The 25,214-nt window shown below is 41.6% G+C and overlaps 1 long non-coding RNA gene across 1 annotated transcript; it reads right to left on the bottom strand.

Moving 5' to 3' along the window:
* Positions 1 to 4,552: 4,552 nt before the first annotated feature.
* Positions 4,553 to 23,741, bottom strand: LOC115539116 (uncharacterized). The gene is made up of 4 exons (XR_003975684.1): positions 23,305 to 23,741; positions 16,849 to 16,984; positions 5,293 to 5,414; positions 4,553 to 4,848 (listed from the first exon to the last, which is right to left on the bottom strand). It is a non-coding gene; the product is annotated as an uncharacterized LOC115539116 (long non-coding RNA).
* Between the last annotated feature and the right edge of the window lie 1,473 nt (positions 23,742 to 25,214).

Raw genomic sequence — 25,214 nt, forward strand, 5'->3', positions numbered from 1 at the left:
ATAACCGTCTAATCATAATAATAATAACCGGAGATTCAATACATCTCGGAGGACACACACACACACACACACACACACACACACAAACACACGTGATAACCGTCTAATCATAATAATAATAACCGGAGATTCAATACACCTCCGAGGACACACACACACACACGTGATAACCGTCTAATCATAATAATAATAACCGGAGATTCAATACATCTCGGAGGACACACACACACAAGTGATAACCGTCTAATCATAATAATAATAACCGGAGATTCAATACATCTCGGACACACACACACACACACACACGTGATAACCGTCTAATCATAATAATAATAACCGGAGATTCAATACATCTCGGAGGACAGGCTGAGGCCTGTGCACATTTACGTAATAATAATAACCGGAGATTCAATACATCTCGGAGGACACACACACACACACACACACACACACACACACACACACACACACACACACACACACACACACACACACACACACACACACACACACACACGATAACCGTCTAATCATAAACTGTAAAGAATTCAAATCATGCACTAAATATTAAATTGTTTTAGAAATGTTTAGGGTTTTATAGTAACTTTGATTTATTAAATGAATTAATGAAATGAATGAATCAATCAATAAAAAGTGTGATTTTCTGAAAACTGTCTCAATTAATTAATCATGAAAACATCAAGGTAGGGTTCTGAAACTGCAGTATGGTTCATAGGACAACACTGGCAATCGCCTTGCAGAGTTTCAGACCCGTGCGTCCTTCCCAAGTGTCAAAGGTCAGCCGTGACCTTTGACGGCGCGACCTCCATGACAGTCTATTTCAGCATAATTCCTAAACGCTTTGAGCCGGCAGTCTGAAAACTGGGTGCGCGTCTCAGGATTATGATGGGATTATGATGATCTCTCTGATGATCATTTCATCCTTTCATATCAAATCATTTAGACCTTTAATCATTTAACCTTTCATATCAAATCATTCAGACCTTTAATCATTCAACCTTTCATATCAAATCATTTAGACCTTTAATCATTCAACCTTTCATATCAAATCATTCAGACCTTTAATCATGTAACCTTTCATATCAAATCATTCAGACCTTTAATCATTTAACCTTTCATATCAAATCAGTTAGACCTTTAATCATTTAACCTTTCATATCAAATCATTTAGACCTTTAATCATTTAACCTTTCATATCAAATCATTTAGACCTTTAATCATTTCACCTTTTATATCAAATCATTTAGACCTTTAATCATTTCACCTTTCATATCAAATCATTTAGACTTTTAATCATTTCACCTTTCATATCAAATCATTTAGACCTTTAATCATTTAACCTTTCATATCAAATCATTTAGACCTTTAATCATTCAACCTTTGATATCAAATCATTTAGACCTTTAATCATTTAACCTTTCATATCAAATCATTTACACCTTTAATCATTCAACCTTTCATATCAAATCATTTACACCTTTAATCATTCAACCTTTCATATCAAATCATTTAGACCTTTAATCATTTAACCTTTCATATCAAATCATTTAGACCTTTAATCATTTAACCTTACATATCAAATCATTCAGACCTTTAATCATGTAACCTTTCATATCAAATCATTCAGACCTTTAATCATGTAACCTTTCATATCAAATCATTCAGACCTTTAATCATGTAACCTTTCATATCAAATCATTCAGACCTTTAATCATGTAACCTTTCATATCAAATCATTCAGACCTTTAATCATGTAACCTTTCATATCAAATCATTCAGACCTTTAATCATGTAACCTTTCATATCAAATCATTCAGACCTTTAATCATGTAACCTTTCATATCAAATCATTCAGACCTTTAATCATGTAACCTTTCATATCAAATCATTCAGACCTTTAATCATGTAACCTTTCATATCAAATCATTCAGACCTTTAATCATGTAACCTTTCATATCAAATCATTCAGACCTTTAATCATTTAACCTTTCATATCAAATCAGTTAGACCTTTAATCATTTAACCTTTCATATCAAATCATTTAGACCTTTAATCATTTAACCTTTCATATCAAATCATTTAGACCTTTAATCATTTCACCTTTTATATCAAATCATTCAGACCTTTAATCATTTCACCTTTCATATCAAATCATTCAGACCTTTAATCATTTCACCTTTCATATCAAATCATTCAGACCTTTAATCATTTCACCTTTCATATCAAATCATTCAGACCTTTAATCATTTCACCTTTCATATCAAATCATTCAGACCTTTAATCATTTCACCTTTCATATCAAATCATTCAGACCTTTAATCATTTCACCTTTCATATCAAATCATTTAGACCTTTAATCATTCAACCTTTCATATCAAATCATTTAGACCTTTAATCATGTAACCTTTCATATCAAATCATTGAGACCTTTAATCATGTAACCTTTCATATCAAATCATTGAGACCTTTAATCATTTAACCTTTCATATCAAATCATTGAGACCTTTAATCATTTAACCTTTCATATCAAATCATTTAGACCTTTAATCATTTAACCTTTCATATCAAATCATTTAGACCTTTAATCATTTAACCTTTCATATCAAATCATTTAGACCTTTAATCATTTAACCTTTCATATCAAATCATTCAGACCTTTAATCATGTAACCTTTCATATCAAATCATTCAGACCTTTAATCATGTAACCTTTCATATCAAATCATTCAGACCTTTAATCATTTCACCTTTCATATCAAATCATTCAGACCTTTAATCATTTCACCTTTCATATCAAATCATTCAGACCTTTAATCATTTCACCTTTCATATCAAATCATTCAGACCTTTAATCATTTCACCTTTCATATCAAATCATTCAGACCTTTAATCATTTCACCTTTCATATCAAATCATTCAGACCTTTAATCATTTAACCTTTCATATCAAATCATTCAGACCTTTAATCATTTCACCTTTCATATCAAATCATTCAGACCTTTAATCATTTCACCTTTCATATCAAATCATTCAGACCTTTAATCATTTCACCTTTCATATCAAATCATTCAGACCTTTAATCATTTCACCTTTCATATCAAATCATTTAGACCTTTAATCATTTCACCTTTCATATCAAATCATTTAGACCTTTAATCATTTCACCTTTCATATCAAATCATTTAGACCTTTAATCATTTTACCTTTCATATCAAATCATTTAGACCTTTAATCATTTCACCTTTCATATCAAATCATTTAGACCTTTAATCATTTCACCTTTCATATCAAATCATTTAGACCAGTGGTGTAGTCTATTTTATTGTAGTGGGTATACTGTGATGATTCCCTCCCAGCCTCGTACAAACCCGTCCGACCGGTACGTGTACGTGTGTGGCGCTTATGGGGTGTCGCACCACACTCCCCAACGCAGGGGTCTACAACCCGCTGATTTAAGAGTATAACGATTATCAACAATCATGGAAAGAACCAGTTTTAATAACAGTATGAACAAATAGAACACAAAAATTACAAGTTCTCCTTTGTATATCTATAGTAGCAATAGCACATGCTAAACAAGGACAAAATCTACTCAAAATAATTGAATGAACTGTTTACATCCATGGCTAACCAGTGCATGAGAAGGAGATGACAGGAGACTAATGTTTCACTCTTTCAATTGCTCTAATTTGAGCTCTTACTGTTGTTATCTAACATACCATACAGTAATTGAATTGTGTAAAAGTGTGAAATTACTGCACCTTAAAAATGACCATGAATTAGCTATACTCTCATTTGCATAGTGATTAACATTATGAATTTCAATTGTGTATACCAACTGTATGTTGGCTGACATTTACCTATAACTTTTTTTCCCTCCACTCTAACCAAGGATGCCTGTTTTTAAATTCCCTAGCCTGACACCCAGTCTGAAAGGCTGGCCAGGGGTTCTCATCTAAAAGTAACAAGGAGATATAAAGTGGGATTAAAACATTGTCTTCTGTTGACTACTTATTATGTGGTTTACACATTAATACGGGAGGACTGGCCACACACACACACACGCACACACACGCACGCCCACGCACGCACACACAGGCACAGACACGCGAGAAGGAGGGGCTTGGCCCGCCAACTAACGTGCAGAGATGCAGGGGCAGCTTCGCGCTTCGTAACAGAGACAGGGCAGAGCGCGAGCGCGCAGCGGGAATTTTATGAATGGTGAATGTAGGAGATAACTTCCCCTGCTTAAAGTATTTTATTGCAGTTATACCCAACCGATATTTCCGAAAAATAAACACAGACGTGAAAGATCTGTCACAAGACGATTGATACGTATCCGTGCACATTTTTAAGTGGGTATACGCAAATCCTGGTGCGTTCCTAGTGGTTATACGGCGTATACCTGCGTATCACGTAGACTACACCACTGATTTAGACCTTTAATCATTCAACCTTTCATATCAAATCATTTAGACCTTTAATCATTTAACCTTTCATATCAAATCATTTAGACCTTTAATCATTCAACCTTTCATATCAAATCATTCAGACCTTTAATCATTCAACCTTTCATATCAAATCATTCAGACCTTTAATCATGTAACCTTTCATATCAAATCATTTAGACCTTTAATCATTTAACCTTTCATATCAAATCATTCAGACCTTTAATCATTTAACCTTTCATATCAAATCCTTTAGACCTTTAATCATTTAACCTTTCATATCAAATCATTCAGACCTTTAATCATTTAACCTTTCATATCAAATCCTTTAGACCTTTCCCACAAATGGGACATTCCCCAATGGTCTTCGGTTTTGTCATCTGTAAAAGTCATAAGATATTATTGAAATACGTAATTGCTTAACTAAACTAGATAACAAATGTTGATATCTCTCAGAGTGACACAAGATATACTCATTCTGCTTCTGGAAACATTGGACCCGAAGCTTGTATGCGTTTTAATTATGTTTGTATTATAATTGATAATGCCTCATTTGCATTCCTTCTTAAATGTTTTATATATGCGTGTGTGCGTGCGCGCGCGTGCGCGTGTGTGGACATATACGTGTGCGTGTGTGCGTGTGCGCTATGCACATGTTTGGTGTGTGTGTGTATGCTATGCACATGTTTGGTGCGTGTGTGTATGCTATGCACATGTTTGGTGCGTGTGTGTATGCTATGCACATGTTTGGTGCGTGTGTGTATGCTATGCACATGTTTGGTGTGTGTGTATGCTATGCACATGTGCGTGTGTGTGGTCCTGACCTGAGGACCACTGGATATGCAGCACGTAGCCGATGATGTCCTGTGTGGAGCCGGCGCTGTTCTCGGCGATGCACTGGTAGATGGCGTCGTCGTCCTGGCTGATGCCGTGGATGGTCAGCGTGCTGCGGGAGAGAGAGACACGGAGAGATCACAGCTACAGCCGGTCCTATAACACCCACCCACCCACACACACACCCCCACACACCCACCCACCCACACACACACACACACACACACACACACACACGCGGGGGAAAAAGAGGGTGCACAGAACCTATGATTTCTACACTTAAACTAGCTCCGGGTCCACTGGACCCGAACACCCTGTGTGTAATATAAATGTGATGGGGGGGGGTATACAGGGGAGGGTCCTTGAAAATGTTTTCTGATTTATGTTCCCCACAGAAAATGAGCCAAAGCCAATGAATCTTAGTTCAAAAAAATAATTATTTGTATCACTTTTATAAAGCTAAAAACTGAAAACGGGTCCCACAGAGCCGAACACCTTATAACTTGAAACACTTTTTGTAATTTATTAGACAAGTGTCTGGTTTCCATGAATATCGGCAAATTTGATTTAAGTTATAAAACCTTGTCAAGATATTGACAAGTTGTAAAGTTGTATAAGTAGCCTAAAACTAACACTGTTAGTAACTTGTTTATTATGGATGCCCTGTAACTTGTTGAAGAAACAATGTATTTTGAAGTTGTGGTAAATAAAGAAAGAAATAACTTTTTCATATTCATGTTCTTCAGTACGCAAAATCATCATAGAAACTTGTTTTTATACCAATATCGATATCGTTACTGTAAATTCAAACATGGTATTTAATTAAAAAAAGTAAACTGAACTTAATCATTTTTCATCAACCTGCTATTACTCGCTTTTAGTAAGTTACTTGTACTTTTACGTTGAAAAATCTTACTAGCTCAGTCTACATGAGCTGGATTCATTTAGAAAAAGTAAGTTTTTGAATTGTGGGCATGCGCAGGTCAGTCCTCTCTACGGTAGATGGTGCATGTCACTTCATGCCCGCAACTGAACAGGTGGAGCGGGAACTCATTGAGCTCGACCTAAACATTGCTCCAACGGCACTTAATTTTCAGCATTACAGTTTTTCTTGTCCTTGCCACACTCGTTTGGTGAGTACAATTTTTCCCATGTGCAGACCGGTTTGTTTCTGTAAGTCAGCCCCAGCTGTTCGTGCGTGCTAGTGGTGCTAGTAGTGAGTGGAGTAATGTCGGCTAACGCTAACTAACTATATTATGGACATAACGTGGCTATATATTGATGAAACTTGGTCAATGCTTTATTATTTTTTCAATCCTTAACTTCCTTGGTGTTGAAATTAGGTAACTTCCAAGACGTATGTCACGTTAACATTGAGGATAAACTTCAGTGTAACGGTCAGGCGAGCGCTGGTCACACGCAGGCGAGCCCTCCGGGGCCTGACCGTAATTCCGACGCCTCATTGTTCCGACGTCTCAATGGTCCGAAATATTTCCCATTAGATCGACATGCCACTAGGCCAACGGTTCAATGTTCCGAAAACGGAACCCATTGGTCCGAAGGTCCGTTTGTCTGACTTTTCAAAAAGGAGGCACATAAGGCCGACGGTTCAATATGCCGAATAGGCCTACATATAAAGGGTTTTATACCTCGCTCGAGCTCTAGCTCCCTCACTCTCTCTCCAAAATACAACATAGGCCTATATATCACGTTCCAATGAATATTGGAGAGCAAAGTGACAACGCTTCGCTTCCTTTCAACAGGGTGTTTCAGCACCATGGACAGAGAGCGTATGGTCTAATTCTCAACACGGGCACGAACACACACACACACACACGCACACAGGGAAAAGTATTAGTCCTTGTATAACGTGCGTTTCATAAATTCACCTCTTGTGACCGTTCAAGCCCACAGCAACAGTCTGGCTTGGTGAAGATCACTGCTGGAACTTAGCCTATTGTCCTTTATTTTTGGTTTCATAATCACACATGTGGAATTGCGCCTTTGCCTATTCGGCGTATTGAACCGTCGGCCTAATGCGCCTCCTTTTTTAAAAGTCGGACAAACGGACCAATGGGTTCTGTTTTGTTGTTTGTAAGCTGTTTGCTTACATCAGAGCAATTGGATTACAACAAAAGCAAATCAATTTAAGATTAAAATCAAAATAAATTATCTTGCGAGTGTTAAAATTATTTCATCATTAGAGTATATTTCATCATACAGAATAGTGTGTGCATATTTTGAATTTCAAATATTTGATTTAATTAGTATTTCTGGACTGTCTCTATATTATTATTATAACTTTATTCAACACACACACACACACACACACACACACACACACACACACTTTAAGAAGGAATGCAAATGAGGCATTATCAATTATAATACAAACATAATTAAAACACATAATTAAAACACATACAAGCTTCGGGTCCAATGTTTTCAGAAGCAAGATGAGAACCTTGTGTCACTCTGAGAGATATCAATTAGAGACACAATAATCGTATTCAAAGACCCAGTCAATCTGCCCATGAATCTATACATAAAATTTCTCAGAACAGCATTGAAAGTGGGCACATTGTTTGTCACGAACATTTCACTGGCACTACCCCCCCTGGGAGTTTTAAGCAAAATTCTCAGAGCATCATTATATGCCACATGAAGTTTTTTCATTTTCGCTTTACTGTAATTACACCACAGGTGGGCAGTATACATTGGAGTGCAATACGCTTTGAAGAGCGATATTTTAACATCAGTAGTACACATGTAGAATTTGCGCGCCAGCATGTTTGCCTGCCCATACAGTATACCACACTGACGCTGCACATCATCATCATCATCACAGAGGTCATCTCTTATCACGTGTCCCAGATATTTAACCTTCTTTACAACCACTAGCGGTTCACCTGCCAGTGAGAAAGAAGGAAAGACAAGCTCTCCATTGGAGACATAGAAGGGTGTGGATATACTCATCCCCCACCTAACTTGCATAGTTTGGTGAGAGTACCAGAACTGCAGTATCCTAATTATATAAGAGGGGACCCCTCGCTCAAGTAGTTTAGCAAACAGTTTCCCATGATTGATACGGTCAAAGGCTTTTGACGCATCCAGGAAACACATGAAGAATGCTATTTCGTGATCTGTACCTATGGACAATCTCTTTAAGTGCATAAATACACAGATCAGTTCCATGCTTACTCTTAAAGCCAAACTGGTTATCTGTTGATGCTATATAATATGCAAGCCTATCCATAAGGATCCCTTCTAGTACCTTGGACAGTATACTTGCAAGTGCAATAGGCCTGTAGTTATCAATACTAGTTCATTGACCAGTCTTATTTTTAACTACAGGTATCAACAAGACAGATAACATGGATCCTGGGAGTATGCCATGCTTCATTAACCCAGAAAAGCATAGAGCAAGTAACACTGAAATATTTTTGCTAGAGTATTTCAGATGTTCTGCTGTTATTTTATCCTGCCCACAGGCTTTGTTTATTTTAAGTTTCTCAATAGCATAAGATACTTCATCTGGCCGGATGACTACACCATCACTGTGAGGTATTTCACCTATGTTAAAAAACATCACTTCAGTTAAAAATGTTCTCATAGTGTCTCCTCCAAAGCTCTGCAATGTTTTCAGGTTCAGTAATGCCATCAATGCTAGAAGGCAGTGGCATCTTGCTGTTGTTTACCACCTTCACCTCCTTCCAGAACTCATATACATTATTAATTTGTAACTTTTTCGCCATAGAGTTCGCCCTCATAGTCTCATTTATTTTTATAAAACGCACAGCATATTTAAATCTAGCATTAGTCCGTACCTTGTGCTCACAGACTGGGCCATGTCTCGGTTTGCCTGCTAAAACCCATCTTCTAAAATCATCTTTTGCCTCCATATGAACTTCATGTACATAGTCATTCCACCCTGGTCTCACAATATGTTGTTTCACCACTTTTCTTCTCAGTGGTTCACTTCCAACAACTAGACAGTTCACAATTTTATCATACATTGCACACAGGTCATTATTATGACTTGCATTCTTAGTTGATATTCCCACACATAATTGCATCAACAGGTAACTCAATATTTCTTAAGTACACATCAGTCAGTAACTTGTAACATTGCAGGTCAACATCTGTGAGCCTAGCCCAGTCCAGCGTCTCACTAGGTTTATGGCTGTCATTACAGACAAGCTCAGGTAGGCCCTTGATGTTAATGAACATAGAGACCAGAATATGATCTCCAGTGGCCATACCATATAAGATCTCAGCCTCCTCTATACAAGCATGTGCATCAAATGTAGACATACAGTGGTCCAACCAGGATGTAGTATGCCAAACTTCACTCACATGTGTATAACTATCAGCTGGCAATAGTTCCTTACTGGACAGAATCACCTTGTTATCTTTGCAGAATTGTGTCAGGTGTTGACCAAACAATGAGTTGGTATCTGATATATCAGCATTCAGATCCCCCAAGATAAATATGGATGTATACTCACTTTCCCTTATATAAGACCCAATAAAAGCAAGCTTATTCAAGTACTCATCTTCATTTTTGTGACATTCATATGGAGTGTATACATTTAAGATCATAAAAACATTCTTATCCTGCACCACCTTCATTCCCATGCACCAATCCACATCTAACCTGATCACAGTGACCAATGAGTCAAGTTTCTCATGCCAGAATATAGCCACACCACCTGGGATCCTGCCACGCAGAATTCTGGTGTTAAGGTCTGTCGTAGATTCCCCTGCTCCATGGAAATCATTATGCACGGTGTTCAGTTTATCCAGATCTTGAATAGATAAAAAAGTCTCTTTGAAACAAACCACATCCATATCCATATCTATAGATATTGTGGGTTCGACTTATAGTCCATCATACCCAGGACTACAGTTCCCTTGATGTCTAGCCACATAAGTGAGTCATTTACCATTCATCATTTACCATTGACCTTTTATACTGCTGTGTTCACTTGTTCTTGTCTTAAAGAAGTACATTGATTTAAAAGCTTGATAATTAGATAGATTTTTGCAAGGATTTAGTTGTCCTATAGCTCTGGTATTTGAAGACTGATACTACATGTTAGTGTTTTTGTCTTTCTATTTTGTTCGGCTTGATGCTAAAATGATCTTTTCTTTCTTTTTCAGATTTTTCAAAAAGACAAAGCTTCCTATGCAGTGGACGTGTAAGTACTGCACATTTTGTGCTGAAAAGAGGAGCTACTTACTTAAGCATTACCGCTTAAAACATGGGTGCCACACCCGAATATCACCACTACCATGCCTTCATAAGGAATGCCTGTGCACATTTAAATCTTTCAATGCACTCAAAGTCCACCTATCAACATGGCACACTCAAAAGGACCTAGGGAACTTGGGTGAAACTGCTCTCCATTGTCAGCTGTGTGACTTTGTGGAGCCTTGCACTGAAGCTGACTTTTTCACCCATTTACAAAGACATTTGAAGCTGAAGCAAAAGGTTTCTTGTCCATATCAAGGCTGTAACTTTCAGAGCAATGTTTATTCAACCTTTAATGCAAATAAAAGCAAAGAACATCAAGACCACAATAAGATGGCATTCAAACCTGAAATTGTGTCACATAATGAAACTGAGGAAGCTCCACCTCATACAAATATTCAGCCCGAGGATAGTGCCCCTGAAACTGATGAGGATGACTTTGAGGTTACTGAGCTCAGTGAAGATGGAGAGTCAGTTGGAACATAATGTAGCTGCTCTTTTTCTGAAAATGTCATCAATTCTTAACATCTCTGAAAGTGCCCTGCAAGAAGTTATAGAGCAGATCAACCAAATGTATGTGCTTTCACAGCCATTGTTACATACATCTGTTGGAAAAATACTAAATCAACATTGTGGAGATGTTGAGGACTCTTTAGTGAGTGAGATAGCTAAAGTATTTACTGAGAATAATGTATTCCTGAAATTCACTTCTACTGGGGGGTCATTGTCAACCACTCCCAAGCGAACATCATACATTTCAAAAGAGTTCTCAGTGGTACCGCCTGTTGAGTTTGTCCTAAAGAATGACAGGCAGACAGTTGTGTATATCCCCATACTAAAAATGCTGCAGACATTACTAAACAATGGAGAAATTTTAGATAAGGCCATGTCACCTGAGACACATTTGTCACAAGGATACAGATCTCACAGGGATGGTTCCCGGTTTAAAGACAATTCTCTCTTGACAGAGGAAGAATGCAGGATTGCTCTTTGCTTGTACATAGATGATTTTGAGGTGGCTAACCCCTTGGGAACCTCCAGAAAGAAACACAAGCCATGTGCCATAGGAATGCGCGATATAAACGATATACGATATAAACGATAAAAAATGGCCTACGATAGAGATTTAAGTTATATTGCCCTATCGCGATAATGCATGTTTGACGCGATCTATCCATGACCCGCGAAATATAAAGAGCGGGTCATGGGTAGAGCTACGAGCTGCAACCGTCTGCAACGCATCGTCCGCGACCCGCGAAATTTAAACAGAGCCACGAGCTGCAACCGGCTGCAACGCATCGTCCGCGAAATTTAAACAGAGCCACGAGCTGCAACCGGCTGCAACGCATCATCCGCGACCCTCGAAATTTAAAGAGCCATGAGCTGCAACCGGCTTCAACGCATCATCGTCATCTAAGCAAATATGGCTGAAAGCGAAACGGAGGAGCTGGTGATTGCCCTAATTTCATGTTCAGTTTAAAATTGTATGCGTTCACTTTGCACCTTTATGTTTTAATATCAAGTATCTGTGCACACACTTGGAAGATTTCTTTATTTAAAATAGCCATGCCTAATACTATAATATATTTCCCTAATTCACAGTATCCGTTTCTTTATTAACAAGACACCACCAGTTTTAATTTAATTAAGAGAAGCATACGTCATCACACAGAAGATTTTTTTCTTTGTTAAAGTATCTGAAGCTACAACATTATGTTGTATGATTACAGTTTTGCACAATAAATGTTCTCAAAACGACAGGCCTACTAAGTTTCTTTCTTTTGTTTTATACATTTAGCAGTTTGGCTTTCCTTAGAGTCTATGTAACCTGTTCTGAAATGGTTCTATTATGATTTATGTATCGTGATATATATCGTTATCGCAATAGGTTGCAATGTATATCGCAATATGGATTTTAGGCCATATCACCCATCCCTAATGTGCCATCTACTGGGTACTTGGAAATCTACACCCTAAATATCGCTCCTCTCTTCATTCCATTCAGCTTGCTCTACTTTGCAAGGTCAGCAGTCTCAAAGACCATGGTTATGGTGACATTCTCCGCCCTCTCATTCGGGACCTTGTTTTTCTTGAGCAACAGGGTGTACATGTTGGACAGTTAGGAGCCAGCATAAAAGGCACAGTGTTATTTGTTGCAGCAGACAATTTAGCTGCCCATTCTTTGGGAGGGTTCTTTGAAAGCTTCAGAGTAAGTCAGATGTGCCGATTCTGTATGGCTAAACGGGAGGAAATACAACACAAGGAAGTGCGGACAGGCTCATTTCAACCAAGAACAAAAGAAAATCATGATAGACAGGTGCAAGATGTATTGCAGGATTCTACCATGGCTCAACAATATGGCGTGAAAAGAAGCTGCCCACCTAGTGAAAGCTTAGAACATTTTCATGTTGTCAATGGTTATCCTCCAGATCTTTTGCATGATCTTCTGGAGGGTGTTGTTCCGGCTGAATTGGCCTTGTGCTTGAAGGCACTAATATCAAAGGGATACTTCTCACTTGAAATCCTGAATGTGGCTATTAAACAGTTTCCATATACATTTCAGACAGAACAAACCAACCTCAGCTCATCACAAAGAACTTTGCTTCCAAAGCAACAATTGGAGGAAATGGTCATGAAAATTGGACACTCATCCGCCTTCTGCCACTATTGATAGGCCAACACATTCCTGAGGGGGATGAAACCTGGGAGGTTTTAATGAACTTAAAAGATGTAGTGCAATTGTCAGTGTCTGCAAGGTTCTCAGAGGAGTCAGTGTGCTTTCTTGACTGCAAGATTGCAGAACATAGAGATATATTTCAGAAAGTTTTCCCGAACGAAAGGCTACGACCGAAGCACCACTACATTGAGCACTACCCTCAACTGATTCAAACTTTGGTCCATTGTGTGATGTGTGGACAATGCGTTTTTGAAGGCAAACACAAGTTCTTCAAGAACGTTGTGCTCCACATTCACAACTTCAAGAACATACCCCTTACTTTAGCTCTCAAGACACCAGCATATGATAGCCTTCCATTTAGCTGCAACCTCCTTTTTCAAGCCATCTGTTGAAATTAAAAAAATGAAGTCTGTAATGGTTGCTTCATTTCCTGACAATGTGAAGAACTGTCTCCATCTCAGGAATAACTACAAGAACACAGTCCTTGTAGCATCTTCTGTTTGCATATATGGCCTCAAGTACAGTGCTAATATGGTCATTTCCGTTGGATCATGCTCTGGGCTCCCGGATTTCAGACAAATAGCAAAGATTGTGGTGATCAATAGACATAATATTTGTCTGCAGACTCATGACATCATGGTACAATGAGCATCTTGGAGCATACGAGCTCTGTAGTAACCATTTGTCCACGTTCTCCGTCACTCAGTTGTCTGAACAAAATGATGTTTTTCCGATTTCACTTTACAGAGTGGGAGACAAGCAGCTTGTCACACTTAAACGGCACATATTATGCTGAGTGAATCAAACAGTTATCAAAATGGACCAGAGGTTGTTGCTGAGAGTCATCATTGCTGAAGATGATACAAGGAAGTTGACTTTAAATAAGAGACCACAGTCCACTGAAGAATTCAAAGTGCGACTGGTGGATAAACTGTCACTGCAGTATGACTTTAAACTGCAGTATGAAGATCAAGACTTCAATAATGCCCTCTGCAATTTGACTGAAATAACTGATTTACCTGAAAGAGCTACAGTCAAAATCATCCCTCTTGTGACTCTCCATTTAACAGCATTGCCATCACCCACCACACCATCAGACACTGATTGCTGCACAGCAGACACTGAGATCCTGTCGACTGTAGGAGCATCACCATTGCCAAGACAACAGTGGCCAGAGTTTTTTGACGTACCCAATTTCTCAGTTGATGTTGGGTATAGACTCATACAGGCAGATCTTGCCTTTATGAAAGATGGAACACGTATGACTCTACCAAGAGAAATGAAGCATGACATACTAGAAAAGCTTGCTGAAAGGATATACAGTTTCAAGGCGTACCCTGAAGATGATGACTTCAGCACTGATTAGCAAACACCCCTGCCTCTCTGAGCCTGGACCACACAGATGGTATGGCTGGAAAAACAGCCTTAAATTTAAGATGGCCAATTATCGCACAAATTGAAAACAGTAATGCCACACTATCACAAGTGTGTGAACTTTGCAACAAAGGGAGAGAACACACTTGACCAGGTCTACATCAACATCAGACAGGCCTTCAGAGCTGTTCCCCACCTGGGTTCATCAGACCATCTCTCTGTTATGCTAATCCCAGCCTACAGACCTCTGTTGACGAGAAGCAAGCCAACTGTGAAACAGATCAGGGCCTGGCCAGAGGGCTCCACAGCAGCTCTACAGGACTGTTTTGAATGCACAGACTGGTCGGTTTTCAGGGAGGCGGCCACCACCAACCAGGACGTCAACCTCACTTAATACACAGACTCTAACTGGATACATAACAAAATGCATGGAAGATGTAACCGTCACCAAGGACATTACAGTGAGAGCAAACGAAAAACCCTGGTTCACCAGGGAGGTACGTGAGCTCCTGAGGGCACGCAACGTTGCTTTCAAATCTGGGGACAAGGAGGCCCTCAAGTCTGCCAGGGCCAACTTGCACCGGGGCGTGAGAGCAGCCAAGCGTGCATATGGACAAAAAAAAAAATCAACTCATACTTCACTGACACAAAGGACCCAAGACGCCTGTGGCAAGGCATCCAGTCAGTCACAGACTACCAACCATCCCCCCCACCGTGTGAGGACAACACAGACTTCCTCAACTCACTCAACACCTTCTTCAGCCGGTTTGAAGAAAATAACACCACAACACCCACAAAAAAACTCGTAAACCCTGACAGCACAACACTTCAACTGGACCCAGCGGACGTGAGGACGACCCTACTCAAAGTGAACCCCAGGAAAGCTGCAGGTCCAGACAACATACCCGGGCGTGTGCTCAGAGACTGTGCAGACTCACTCACCGACGTCCTCACAGACATCTACAACACCTCTCTGAACCAAGCCATCATACCAGCAAGTTTCAAAGCTACCACCATCGTACCACTACCCAAGAAGTCACCGGTATCATCACTGAACGACTACAGACCCATAGCACTCACCCCCATCATGATGAAGTGCTTTGAGAGACTGGTAAAGCCCCACCTAACATCCACCCTCCCCACTACTTTGGATCCATACCAATTTGCCTACCGCCCCAAGCGCTCCACTGATGACGCCATAGCAACAGCACTCCACCTCTGCCTGGCTCATCTGGAGAACAAAAACAGTCACGCGCAGATGCTGTTCATAGACTTCAGCTCTTCGTTCAACACCGTCATCCCCCAACATCTGGTGGACAAGCTGAGTAAAATAGGCATCAGCACTTCACTGTGCAACTGGCTGCTGGACTTTCTTACAAACAGACCGCAGACAGTCAGTCGGAAACAACTCCTCAGCGACCACCATCATAAACACGGGGGTGCCGCAAGGATGTGTGCTATCCCCCCTGCTGTTCACGCTGATGACCCACGACTGCTGTCCCAAATTTGAAACGAATCACATCATCAAATTTGCAGATGACAACAGTGGTGGGCCTCATCAAAGACAATGATGACTCAGCATACAGAGAGGAGGTACAGCTACTCATCAACTGGTGTGAGAGGAACAATCTGCTTCTCAACGTCAACAAAACAAAATAAATTACTGTAGACTTCAGGAAGAAACAACCAACACACATCCCACTCATCATCAACGGCAGTGCAGTAGAGTCTGTGAAAAGCACAAAGTTCCTGGGAGTGCACATCACGAATGACCTCTCATAGACTACCAACACCACCGCGCTGGTCAAGAAGGCGCAGACACGACTCCACTTCCTGAGAAGGATGAGAAGAGCTGACCTCCCCACTTCTGCCCTCACCACCTTCTTCAGAGGTGCTATTGAGAGCATCCTGACCAGCAACGTCTCTGTCTGGCATTTTATTGAATGCTACCTCTGACTTCTAAGAATGCATTACTTTGCACTTTTATTTTGGAATTTTAAGCCAATAAACATGCATTGCAATGGTAAGGAATTCATGTTTTTTCATTCAGATATTTAAATCAACATGTATAAATTGCTATTAGTCAATTAATTGGGATAACGATCATCGAATTGAATAGATTAATCGTTTAAAAAATAATAGTTTATCCCAGCCCTAGTGTGCATGTGTCGGTGCACAGCATGCGTCACTGCCCTCTTTGCAAAATAAGCATTACCACTTACACACACACACCCTCGTTACCTTCCTTTCCTCCGGGAATCGTATTCCGAGCAGAACGATGCGGAAGGTGTCTCCCTGGAAGAGTCCCCCGGGGAAGATGGCTTTGATCTCCGCCAGCGTGTGGCTGAAGATCAGGGACGGTTTGGTCAGGTGCCTCCTGCAGAACCACAGAGAAGACAACAAGAACCACACACAGAGCGTGACCGTTCAATGAATGAGCTCTGGTGCTCTTCTCCAATGCTTTTAAAAAATAAAAATGAATGGATTTAATGTCATGCAAACATCGCTATGCGAAGAAAGAAAAAAAAAGAGAAAAATACATCAATAAGCCTAAGACCTGCAATGTCAAAGTCACCCAAAAATGACAATCCTTTCCAACGAATCATTTCAAGTTGCATATCAACAATATCTTCCCCTAGGTGTCAACAGTTGGTGCCAGACTGCAACGCCTGCTGTCAACATGAAGACAAAGAAAAGTGTTAATATAGAGTAAATATTTCAAAACTGCATTTTCAAAATACCTAATAATCAAGGCATAGGCAGGCTTTGATCTGTTTAGCCACATGTCTTGCTTGGCCTGGGGATAGGAGAGGTTTAGCATTGTTGCCGTTTAGACCCATACAGCATGGGACGTGTTATCTTACAGTATTATTCGCATAGAGATGCAAAGCCCAATTCTTTCATCTTCAAGGGATTTAGCAAAGGATGTGCCCAGCATTAATTGGCAAGTGTATTTCTAACACCATGGCTTCCCACACTTGAAATGGGAAGGACTTGACCAGACACAGGATTTCACTCAATCTTGACCAGTATTGACCAGCATGATGAATATGATGAGGTGAAAAACCTTTAAACATACAAAGATAGGACAATGCAAATTAAATCAATGTTTCCCATCAAACACAAAAGTATATTCAATTAGGCAAAAAGTATTTAAACAGAAAATAAGCCATTGAACGCCAGAAAGCCATTTCTACTTTTAAATTAAAGGTTGGGTATGGAATTCGCTTTTTTGGCCATTTTTGCAAAATGACTTGAAATCCTTATCATAACCCACTTACAGCCACTGAGTTAGAAGTATTGACATGAAAATTAAACAAGTCAATCATCTGTGGAACGGGTAGGGCTCGAAAAACTCCCCCTCCCCCCGCGCGCTACCCCTTTGTGCAGTACTCGTGACCCAGAGCTCGTGACCCAGAGCAAGCTCCTGTTTGTTGTTAGCCTGCGGTAGCTACTGGAACTAGTTAATCCACATTTGGACCTAGCAGACAATTTCCATGGCAGACAAGACGCCCCCAACCCCACCACCACCACCAGCACCACCACCAGCAAAGAGAAGGAAAACCCTACGCTAGCCTGGCTCGCTGTCGCGCATCTGTGTTCGCGCACGTGCATGATTGCGCGTCGAGGTACTTGGAATGGGTGGAGTCAGAGTCAGCGTTGAAGGAGAGCACCGAAACTCGGTTCCAGTAGGGAACCGGTTCCGACGTAAACGGTTGTAACGAGATAGATTAAGAACGCACATTTCGGTTCCTCATAACGGTGCCTGGCGTTTTTTAACGCCCCCTGCCCCGCCCCCATGGTGTTGCGGCGTCAACTTGCGTTAAGGTACGGCCACACCAACCGCGTTGCTCGCGTTAGGGGCGTTGAAAATCGGCATTTTTGCATAGGGAACCATTGGTCTAGGAGCGGTACACGCGTTGAAGCGTTGCGGGCGTTAGGCGCGGCAGTTGCACGTAATTACGCACGTAAACGCAGTAACGCGCCCAACGCACCAACGCCCGGAGTTCAGAAAAATTGAACTTTCAACGCTCCAACGCGTGACGCATAGCCGCGGTAGCCAATCAGCGTGGAGCTTGACCCGACGTCACTGGCAGAGAGTAGTGAGCTTGCACAGAAGCATACGGCCGACTTCTTTCTTTATTCTGGGTGGAAATAGTAACGTAGTTGCGCCATTAAATGCGTTTATGGAAACATTTCTAGCGAGAAATGTGCATTTTACTTTCATAATGTTCGCTCGGTGAATGTGAAGGATGTTTGGTTTGATAGTTATGACGAAGAGGGAACGCTCCGTTCACTTGCATGGACAGAGTCTCTGGCTGCTAAGCAACCTCAACGTCTTGGCGGACTATTTCTCTGCTGATCAACACTACGAATGCTGGAAACACACCAGACACACCATGTGAAGTTATTTAACCCGATTATTGTTATTTATATCCGAGATTATTTAATCTAACCCGATATAAGCTCTATCATGCACCCAAACATGGCGGCGTTTGGGTTTCTTACCTCGGACTCCAGCGCAACCACGGCCGACATCTTTCTTTATTCTGGGTGGAAATAGTTACATAGTTACGCCATTAAATGCGTTTATGGAAACATTTTTGGCGAGAAATGTGCATTTTACTTTCATAATGTTCGCTCGGTGAATGTGAAGGATGTTTGGTTTGATAGTTATGACGAAGAGGGAACGCTCCGTTCACTTGCATGGACATGGACTCATCTAGCTGCGTTGGCGCGTTGAAAGCGTTGAACCACCACACACTGGTCAAGCGTCAGGTTAGGCGCGTTATCCAACGCCAGTAACGCGGTTGGTGTGGCCGCACCATTAAGGTACGGCCACACCAACCGCGTTACTCGCGTTAGGGGCGTCCAAACACGGCATTTTTGCATAGGGAACCATTGGTATAGGCGCGTAGATGCGTTAAATGCGTTGAAGCGTCGCGTTAGGGGCGTTATGGTGCGGCCACACCAACCGCGTTACTCGCGTTGGATAACGCGAGTAAGGGCCATTACAGAGTCAACGCGAGCAACGCGCGTAAACGACGCGAGTGACGCGCTTCCTTTCATAGTCTACACATAAATTGGCACAGATAATTAGTAAAAGAGACGTCTAGTAATTCTTATCACGTTCCCGCATCCTCTCATATGTTCTTCTGTAAATATAACCTATAGTGGGAATAATGTAAGATATTTGCAGTATCGCCCCACCGACAACGCATGGATCGGCGCGTCGCGTATCAAAAATTTGGAGGACGCGTTTTGCTACGCTTCGACGCTTAATGGCGGCCGAAGCGTCGCGTCGCGTAGCCTTTTGGACGCGTTAGGGCCCCGTGTCCACTAAAAGCCTTTTTAAAAGGCGGAGCGCCTGTCTGCAATGCATTCTCTATGGCAGGACACGCAAGCAGCGCGCCTTTTAAAAAGCTGCCCGGGGCGGTTAAACGCTCCGCGCGCCTCACGCTTTTAGACGCGCGCCCCAGTTGAAAACAGTTGAACTTTTGAAGAAAAGCGCTCCACGTCATCGGCGCTTTTTTCGAACGACCAATCAAAATCGAGGAGGAGGCAAGGCTAAAAGTATCAACAGAACACAAACTGAAATATGTCGGACGAAAGTTTAATAACAGCTGTGGGTGAGTGTCCGGTCCTGTACGACCTCACGTCAAAGGTGGTATTCCCCTTACTGCCTCCTGCCACGATTCGTGATTAATGCTGTGGACCCACACTCTCCTCCGGGCAACCACGACAGGCACAGGGGGATCGTCCGCAACCTCCGCTGCCACGGCAAGAAGCGCCTTTTTTGAGCGGCGCGCACAAACGCGTTGAAAGCAGTTCACGGAGCGCTCCGCCTTTTAAAAATGCTTTTGGTGGACACGGCCCCTAAGCGTAGCGATGCGTCGACTATGCAAGGGCCCTAACGTATGGCGAGTGGATAGTGCCAAACCTAAGGATTCCCTGGAAGAGGCGAAGGAGCAGCCTACCCTACGTCGCCGTGGGAACGTGTGCAATTTTGAATGGGATTGATTGGGACTGCAGACGAGAGACCAGCAGCAACGTCACGGCGACGGCATGGAAGATCCGTCCACCGGCGGCGGTGTCACGGCGACGTACATAAGGAAATTCAGACAAAATGTACGTCTACTCTCGACGTGTGGATAAGTTCGTCGCCACTAATACGCCTGCTGCCCTAGGTCGCCGTGAGAACGCCTGAACTATTTATGTGGCCACAAAGCGCTTCAGTGTGATTTTATGACTTAGTTTAGGAATTACTAGTTGTGAACACATGGAATCTGCGGTGAACGCAGCTTTAAATACCCAAAACCGGGTTATGTTCCAAACTTAACCTGCGGAAAACCTGGTCAGACCAGGTTTGATTCAGAGTATATGTTGCTATAGTAACTAACATACCGTGCTCAATTTGGAACGGAAAACCTAGGGTTACCGCAAACCCTGGGTTAATTTGCCCGGTAATGTGATAAAACCGGCTTTGTGGAATAGGCCTACCCCTCTGCCCTATGAAGTGACATCATGCCCATACAATCATCAAAACATTTTTGAGATCCGTTTTAAAACAGTTTTGGTCTTTTTGACGCATAGAAACTAACGTTTTTTATAAAATGTCATCAACTTATTCATCAACAAGTCATTGGATATATTAATACCAGAAAATAATGAAGAAAAAAATTATATAGATATAGACTGGGAATCGAACCCCAGTCCCAACGGCGGCGGCGTGCATATCCTCTCCCCACGGCGGCGGCGTAGCTTCTCCACACGTGCATTTCACACGTTGTTATCCTTCTCCAGGGAATCCTGGCACTATCCACTCGCCATACCTGGCACTATCCACTCGCCATACTAACGCGCCTAACCTGACGCTTGATCAGTGTGTGGTGGTTCAACGCTTCCAACGCGTCAACGCGCCAACGCAGCTAGTTGAGTCCATGTCCATGCAAGTGAACGGAGCGTTCCCTCTTGTCATAACTATCAAACCAAACATCCTTCACATTCACCGAGCGAACATTATGAAAGTAAAATGCACATTTCTCGCTAAAAATGTTTCCATAAACGCATTTAATGGCGTAACTATGTAACTATTTCCACCCAGAATAAAGAAAGATGTCGGCCGTGGCTGCGCTGGAGTCCGAGGTAGGAAACCCAAACGCCGCCGTGTTTGGGTGTATGATAGACCTTAGATCGGGTTAGATTAAATAATCTCGGATATAAATAACAATAATCGGGTTAAATAACTTCACATGGTGTGTCTGGTGTGTTTCCAGCATTCGTAGTGTTGATCAGCAGAGAAATAGTCCGCCAAGACGTTGAGGTTGCTTAGCATCCAGAGACTGTCCATGCAAGTGAACGGAGCGTTCCCTCTTCGTCATAACTATCAAACCAAACATCCTTCACATTCACCGAGCGAACATTATGAAAGTAAAATGCAAATTTCTCGCTAAAAATGTTTCCATAAACGCATTTAATAACGCAACTATGTTACTATTTCCACCCAGAATAAAGAAAGATGTCGGCCGTATGCTTCCGTCCAAGCTCACTACTCTCTGCCAGTGACGTCGGGTGAAGCTCTACGCTGATTGGCTATCTCGGCTAAGCGCCACGCGTAGGAGCGTTGAAAGTTCACTATTCTGAACTCCGGGCGTTGGTGCGTTGGGCGCGTTACTGCGTTTACGTGCGTAATTACGTGCGTCTGCCGCGCGTGCTGGGCGCTATACCGGTTCACACTGAATAACGGCGTGTATTTTCGTTAGGATATGATTTTTGTATACAGCGCCATAGCGGTGTATTTGATTACACAACGTTCGGAACGCTGCGCGACACTGTTTCAGACGGGACCCTTTTCAATGTTGCGCTAAACACGCATGGTACGACTACGACTTTCTTTATAGGTCCATGACTGCGAGGCGTGGTATTTCAGGCCGTGTGTGTGCGTGTGTGTTGCGAGCGAACGTAATTTTAAAGTAACAAACAAACAAACTCAAAGCCGATGCATGCATCCAAAACTTTGTTCAAAACCAAATAAACAAATTAGAAACAGTCGTTATTCGCTTCAAATACTTTTTCTTTTCAAAACTTGGGAATTAATACAGCGCGGTACCGAGCGGTTGAAAACAATGTTGGCGTCTCCTCCTGTGGCTGCCTTGCGCACCTGAGTTATATTAATTAATATGACTTTGGCAGTAATGTTGCGCCATGATGCGTGCTTGCCTGCTTTCAGCGAGTAATTAATATTATTTGTAATTATTTCTTAAAAAGATATTCATCAGTAATATAATAGTTTTTATTATAAATTAAATTACTTATATTAATTATAAATAATTAATAAGTAATTTAATGCCAACCGTAAATCTTGCATATCAAGTAGGCAAGCAAACACCGTTGCCATTCAACTCAGTGTCCAGTGACTTTCTGCTTAATGTGAAACTCAAGCCGTGCATGCATGCAAGTGTGTGCGGTTTCGTTATTTTAAGTACCGGTTCGAGAGCCGTTTTAGCACCGGAACCGTTTGAAAAGTACCGAGTAGGCACCGGTATCGATAAAACCCAAACGATACCCAACCCTAGGTTGGACCATTTGAGTTGTGCATTTTCAAAATCTGCAGGCGTTTCGCAAATCCCATACCCAACCTTTAACCTGTCAAGCATTTCAATTAGTACTCAATCCAGTAAAGAGACCTGAGCTTACCGGTAGCCTCTTTGATCTTTACCATGGGTTTTAACTCTGTGCTTGTCCGAGAGCTCTTCCTTCTGCTGCCGCGTTGCAAACAAATGAACAAGCACACGTCTCTTCTCTTGTCTCTGGCACGTGCTGCTCCTTTAGACTAATTGCATCGCTGATGCGCGCATGCGCAGTAAGGCCATGACGTGCACCCACTCGCAGGCAGACTTCCCGGTAGGTCACCGCAACATTAATTGTTTTGGCAGTCGTCTGCTAAACTGAAACGGTAGCTGCACTTGTATTCACTGCATGTCTGACAATGGCTTCAGATAGCTAGCGCTATGCTGCTCTTACTTTGTTTAGCATTTTCCGGCTGCTTCGCTGTCCCCTGTGCGCTTGGTCCTTCCGTCTGATCCGTGTCCTTTAAAAACTCCAGAGACCGTCCACACGAAATGCAAAACCGCGGTAACAGTCTCAAATGGAGTGGCGAAGTCACGCCCTTTCCGGTAGGGCTCATGGGACCTATGAGATCGAAAAATATGAATGGGTGTCAATGGAGAGAAAATAATTATTTTCTGGTCCCAGTCTTTATATGCCCTGGATAACACATATGTTGTTTGTGGATTTAAAGGATAATTTTTCATGCAAAGAGTTCGACCGTTTATTGTGCATTTGTTCAGATAAAGGCTGTAGAGAAAACACAACGAGAAAGACTACACGGCTCGTATGTGACGTCACGCTCTCTGCGACTGGCGTGGAGAAGACCGACAATCTTCCCATCGGCATAACTGAAACTCTGCACGTGCCCCGACTTATAATGGTTTTCACCTCTTTCGATGCTTTTATCCTCCCCTTGGAAAAAGCGCTGAAGTGGGGCAGAGAGATCGCCATCTCTGTGCCGAGTTCCAAGGGCGGGTGTGGTGACGTATATCATATGCGTCGAGAGCAGCGAAGAGCTGTAGTTCACAAAGCGGCCTCACATAAAACCTAAAATTATCAAACTTCTTCATGAACATTTTTAGTTTTTTTTGCATGAAAAATTATCATTTAAATCCACAAACAACATATGTGTAATCCAGGGCATATAAAAACCGGGACCAGAAAATAATTATTTTCTCTCCATTGACACCCATTCATATTTTTCGATCACATAGGTCCCATGAGCTCTACCGGAAGAGGCGTGACTTCGCCACTCCATAGGGTGTATGCACTAAGCTGTGTGACGTACTTCCTGTTTCAAATAATACAGCTCGGCCGGTTCCGGTCTGTGTGTTTATCGTGCTAGCCAGCTGACGTTATTATTATTATTATAACTTTATTCAAGACACAGGAAGGTCCACATAGACAGCACACTACATATATATACACATATACATATACATATATATATACGCATATAAATACACACACACACACACGCATATATAAAACAATATAAAACATTTAAGAAGGAATGCAAATGAGGCATTATCAATTATAATACAAACATAATTAAAACACATACAAGCTTCGGGTTCAATTTTTCCAGAAGCAAGATGAGTACCTTGTGTCACTCTGAGAGATATCAATTAGAGACACAATAATCGTGTTCATAGACCCAGTCAATCTGCCCATGAATCTATACATTACATTTCTCAGAACAGCATTGAAAGTGGGCACATTGTTTGTCATAAACATTTCACTGGCACTACCCCCCCTGGGAGTTTTAAGCAAAATTCTCAGAGCATCATTATATGCAACATGAAGTTTTTTCATTTTCGCTTTACTGTAATTACACCACAGGTGGGCAGTACACATTGGAGTGCAATACGCTTTGAAGAGCGATATTTTAACATCAGTAGTACACATGTAGAATTTGCGCGCCAGCATGTTTGCCTGCCCATACAGTATACCACACTGACGCTGCACATCATCATCATCACAGAGGTTATCTCTTA

Source organism: Gadus morhua, unplaced genomic scaffold, assembly GCF_902167405.1.
Source record: "Gadus morhua unplaced genomic scaffold, gadMor3.0, whole genome shotgun sequence".
NCBI classification, from domain to species: domain Eukaryota; kingdom Metazoa; phylum Chordata; class Actinopteri; order Gadiformes; family Gadidae; genus Gadus; species Gadus morhua.